The sequence below is a fragment of the Equus przewalskii genome, unplaced genomic scaffold, assembly GCF_037783145.1.
Source record: "Equus przewalskii isolate Varuska unplaced genomic scaffold, EquPr2 contig_452, whole genome shotgun sequence".
NCBI lineage: Eukaryota > Metazoa > Chordata > Mammalia > Perissodactyla > Equidae > Equus > Equus przewalskii.
In genome coordinates, this window is record NW_027227607.1 from 603,046 (window position 1) to 609,045 (window position 6,000).

Here is a 6,000-nt window from a genome sequence, read left to right on the forward strand (position 1 = left end):
ATGGGTCTCTCAGGTGTCTTGAGATGCTATATGGATAGCCTTTGTTAACCGATGAATGTCCAATTAGTTGTAGATTCTAAGGGGGAGAGACAAAGAAGACTACTCACTCTGCCATCTTGGTCCCACCTGCCAGTATTTCTATTTTTAACTTTTTCAGAAATCTCTATAATGTTGTCCATAATGGCTGAACCAGTTTTAATTTCCACCAGCAGTGAATGAGGGTCCGTTTTTCTCCACAACTTCTCCAACATTTACTTTTTGTCTTGGTAATTATAGAAATTCTAATGGGTTTAAGGTGATATCTTAGTGTAGTTTTGATTTGCATTTCCCTGATGATCAGTGAGGATGAACATCTTGTCATGTGTCTAATGACCATCCATATATCTTCTTTGGATGACTGTTCATATCCCCTGCCCATTTTTTGATTGGGTTGTTTGATTTTTTGTTGTTGAGTTGTGTGTGTTCTTTGTATGTTATAGAGATTAACCCTTTGTCAGATATTTGATTTCCAAATATTTTTTTCTAGTTGGTGGGTTGTCTTTTCATTTCAATCCTTGTTTCCTTTGCCTTGGAGAAGCACTTTAGTCTGATGAAGTCCCACTTGTTTATTCTTTCTATTGTTTCCCTTGTCTGACAAGATATGCTGTCTGAAAAGATCCTTTTAAGACTAATATCAAAGACTGCACTGCCTATATTTTCTTCTAGAAGTCTTATGGTTACAGGTCTTACCTTTAAGTCTTTGATCCATTTTGAGTTTATTTTTGTAACTGGCATAAAAGAATGCTCTATTTTCATTCTTTTATATGTGGCTGCCCAGTTTTCCCAACACCATTTGTTGGAGAGACATTCTTGTCTCCATTGTATGTTTTCAGCTCCTTTGTCAAAGATCAGCTGTCCACACATGTAGGGTTTGATTTCTGGGCTTTCAAATCAATTCAGGTGATCTGTGTGCCTGTTTTAGTACCAGTACCATGCTGTTTGAATACTATAATTTTGTAGTATACTTTGAAGTCAGGGATTGTGATGTCTCCAGCTTTGTTCTTTTTTTCTCTGGGTTGATTTAGCAATTCTGGTTTTTGTTGTCCCATATAAATTTCAGGATTCTTTGCTCTATTTCCGTGAAGAATGTCATTGGGGTTGTATTTGGGATTGCATTGAATCTGTAGATTGCTTTAGCTGGTATGAACATTTTAACTGTTTTTTCATTCAATCCATGTGCATGGAATGTCTTTCCATCTCTTTATGTCGTCATCAATTTCTTTCAGGAAACTCTTGTAGTTTTCATTGTATAGGTTTTTCACTTCCTTGGTTAAATTTATTCCAAGATATTTTATCCTTTTTGCTGCAATTGTGAATGGGATTGTGTTCTTGAGTTCTTATTCTGTTAGTTCGTGATTAGAGTATAGAAATGCTACTGATTTATGTAAGTCAATTTTGTACCCTGCATCTTTGTTGTAATTGTGAATTATTTCTAGTAGCTTTCTGATGGATATTTTTAGGGTTTTCTATGCATAAGATCATGTCACCTGCAAACAGCGAGAGTTTCACTTCTTCATTCCCTATTTGGATTCCTTTTATTTCCTTTTCCTTCCTAATTGCTCTGGCCAAAACCTCCAGTACCATGTTGAATAAGAACGGTGAGGGTTGGTGCCCTTATTTTGTTCCTCTTCTCAGAGGGATGACTTTCAGTTTTTCCCTATTGAGTATGATGTTGGCTGTGAGTTTGCCATGTATGGGCTTTATTATTTTGAGATACTTTCCTTCTATACACATTTTATTGTGTGTGTTTATCATAAATGGATGTTGGATCTTGTCGAATACTTTGCATCTAATGAGATGATCCTGTGGTTTTTGTCCCTCATTTGTTAATGTGGTGTATCACATTGATTGGCTTGCAGATGTTGAACCATCCCTGTGTCTCCAATATACCGGTATAAATCCCACTTGATCATGGTGTACGATATTTTCAATGTATTGTGACATTCAGTTTGCCAATATTTCGCTGAGGATTTTTGTATCTACATTCATCAATGATATAGGCCTGTATTTTTCCTTCTTTGTGTTGTCCTTGTCTGTCTTTGGTATCAGGGTGATGCTGGCCTTGTAGAATGTGTTAGGAAACTTCCTCAATTTTCTGGAATAGTTTGAGAGGATAGGTATTAATCTTCTTTGAGTTTTTGGTAGAGTTCTCTAGAGAAGCTGTCTGGTCCTGGAATTTTATTTGGGGGGAGGTTTTTGATTACTGTTTTGATCTCTTTACTTGCGATTGGTCTCTTCAGATTCTCTATTTCTTCTTGATTCAGTTTTGGGAGGTTTTAAGAGTCTAAGAATTCATCCATTTCTTCTAAGTTGTCCACTTTGTTGGCATACAGTTTTCCAGAGAAATCTCTTATAATCTTTTTATTTCTGTGGTATCTGTTGTAATTTCCCCTCTTTCATTTCTAACTTTATTTATTTGGGTCTTCTCTTTTTCTTAATGAGCCTCGCTAATGGTTTGTCAATTTTGTTAATTTTCTCAAAACACCAGCTCTTTGTTTCGTTGATCTTTTTTGGTTCCGATTTCATTTCATTTTGCTCTAATTTTTATGATTTCTTTCCTTCTGCTGAGTTTGGGCTTTGTTTGTTCTTCTAATTCTAAGTGTAGCTTGAGATTGCTTATTTGAGATTTTTCTTGTTTGTTGACTTCAGCCTGTATTGAAATAAATTTCCCTGTTTGGACTGCTTTTGCTGCATCCCAAATGAGTTGTTATTGTGTGTTTTCATTTTCATTTGTCTCCAGATGATATTTGATTTCTCATTTGATTTCTTCAATGACCCATTCGTCATACACTAGCATGTGGTTTAATCTCCACATCTTTGCCCCTTTCCCAGCTTTTTTCTTGTAATTGATTTCTAGTTTCATATTGTTGCAGTCAGAAAAGATGCTTGACACTTTTTCAATCCTCTTAAATTTGTTTAGGCTTGCTTTGTTTCCCCACTTATGATATATCCTTGAGAATGTTCCATGCACAATTAAGAAGAATGTGTAACCTGCTATTTTTGGATGGACTGTTCTATTTATTAAGTCCATCTGGCCTAGTTTTTCACTTAATTCTACAATTTCCTTTTTGACATTCTGTCTCAATGATCCATCTATTGATGTAAGTGGGGTGTTGAGGTCCTCTACTATTATAGTATTATTGTTGACATCTCCTTTTTGTTTTTTAAATAGCTGCTTTATGTACTTTGGTGCTCCTGTGTTGGGTGCATATATATTTATGTCTTCTTGATGGAGTGTCCTTTAATCATTATATACTACCCCTCTTTGTCTCTCATTAACTGCTTTGTTTTGAAGTCTGCTTTGCCTGATATAAGTATGGTGACACCAGGTTTCTTTTGCTTGCTATTAGCTTCGAGTAGTATCTCCCATCCCTTCACTCTGAGTCTGTGTTTGTCTTTGGGGCTGAGATGTGTTTCATGGAGGCAGCATATTTTTGGGTCTTGTTTTTGAATCCATCCTGCCACTCTATGTCTTTTGATTGGGCAATTCAATCAATTTACATTTAGAGTGATTATTGAAATATGGGGGCCTAATCCTGCAATTTTAGTGCTCGTTTTCCAGTTCTCCTGCTTTCCTTTGTTTCCTGTCCCATGTATTTTGGACTACTAATTCAGTTCGGTAGTTTTCTATGTTGGTATTCCTGGTTTTCTCCTTGTTTGTAATTTGTGTCTCTGTTCTAATTATTTGTTTAGTGGTTACCATCTGCCTTGTATAAAACATCTCATAGATGAACTAGTCCATTTTATGATAGCCTCTTATTTCTTTAGACTAAATCAATTCCATCTCTTCCCTCTTCCCGTTCTAAGTGTTATTGTCACATCTTTTTTTGGTCTTTTGTTGTGAGTTTGTGGTTAAAATGACACAAATATATGTATTATTGGTGTTTCTCTTCCCTTTATCTTTAATGTTATAAGCAAGCATTGGCTAGCATGTTCTGACGGAGAGTACAATTTTCTGATTTTGTCTATCTACTTACCTCCTGGCTCAGGATTTTGTAACCTCTTTCTTTTTTAAATTTTTTTCACTTTGAGGGCCTGACTGAGGATTTCTTGTATGGGGGTCTTGTGGCAATGAACTCCCTTAACTTTTGTTTTTCTGAGGAAGTTTTTATTTCTGTACCATATTTGAAGGCTATTTTCACCAGATAGAGTATTCTCAACTGGAAGTTTTGTGTTTCAGAATTTTGAATATAATTTCATTCTCTCTTCTATCCTGTAGTATTTCTGCTGAGAAATCTGCTGACAGCCTGATACAAGTTACTTTGTAGGTTATTTTCTGCTGCCTTGCTGCCCTTAATATGTTTCATTTGTCATTGACTTTTGCCAGCTTTAATACAATATGCCTTGGATATGGTCTTTTTACATTGATAAGATTTGGAGATCTATTGGCTTCTGTCACATGGATTTCCTTCCCCCTCCCCAGGTTTTGGAAGTTCTCAGTTATTGTTTCTTTGAACAAGCTTTCTGCTCCATTCTTCTTCTCTTCTCCCTTTGGGACACCTATAATCCTCATATTGCATTTCCTTTTTGAGTTGGGTATTTCTCAGGGAGGTTTCTTGATTTCTTTTTAGTCTTACTTCTCTCTCATCCTCTATCTGAAGCATTTCTTTATTCCTATCCTACATACTGCTCATTCTGTCCTCCATATTGTCAGCCCTACTGTTCAGGGAGTACATATTTTTCTTTATTTCAACCGTTGTGTTTTTCATCTCCAACATTTCTGACTGGTTCTTCTTCATAGTTTCAAGGATTTTTGTGATGTAGCTCCTGAACTCATTGAGTTGTCCGTCTGTATTCTCTTTTAACTCATTGAGTTTTTTAATGATAGCTATTTTGAGTTCTTTGTCATTTAGTTATGGATTTCTGTGCCTTCAGGATTTTTTTCTGGGTACTTGTTATTTTCCTTCTGTTTTGGAGATTTAATATATTTTTTCATACTTCTTGATGGCATGGATTTGTGCCTCTGCATAGAGATAGAATTTGCTTACTGCTTCCACTTGCTGCCACTGGGGGGAAAGAGCAGGAGCTGTGTAATCTACACCCAACAGCATCCCTGTCAGCTGTTCCTGACTGAGCCTGGGCCACTCCTTGGGGTCACAGTGTCTCTGGGGGTCTCCCATCAACTGTGAGAACAGTCACACAGGGGTGCTGGGTTGCTGCCACCTGCTCCTGCAGACCCACCAAGACACAGCCCTCCCTTAGGGACTGCAGCATTGTTATGGGCTTTCAAGACAGCCACACGCTTGTTCACCCAAACTCAGCTCCTCCACTCTCTGGTCCTAAGTTTTACCAGCTGTTGTGCTTGTTGGTTGGGTCCTCCTCACTGATTCTGAGCCTGTGCCACTCCCTTGAATGGTGGTGAGATTGTATACCCTCCCACTGGTTGGGAGAATGATCACACAGGGGCTCAGGTCTGCTGTCACCTGCTACCACAGTCCCACCAGTCATCCTGACCCTTTGCCACTGCAGTGCTACTGTGGCTATTTGCTGTAGCCTGGGTCACTTTTTCCCAGGCTGAAGATACTCCACCATCTGTTCCTAGGTCACACCAGCCTTTGATCTTGGTGGACAGGGACTTCTTATTGGGATGGAACCTGAGTCACTCCCTGGGGCTATGGTGGGACTGTGGACTTTCACACTGGGACTAGGAGCAATCATGCTAGGGCTTGGGGTTGTCCCTGGCCACTCCTGCAGTCATGCTGGATCTCACTTTCCCCTTCACAGCCATAGCCAAGCTATGGGCATTTAAGGCAGCTGCTGGATTGCCCACCTGGATTAGCAGCTGTACTATGTCTGCTCCTAGGTTGCACTTTGTGCTTGGTGGGCAGGGTCTCTCCACTAGATACAAGCTGAATCTCTCTGAGGGGCCACCATGGGACCATGGATTTTCCCACTGGACCAAGGAGCGATCATACTGGGGCACTGGGTTGTCACTGCTCACTCCCACTGCCCTCCTGAGCT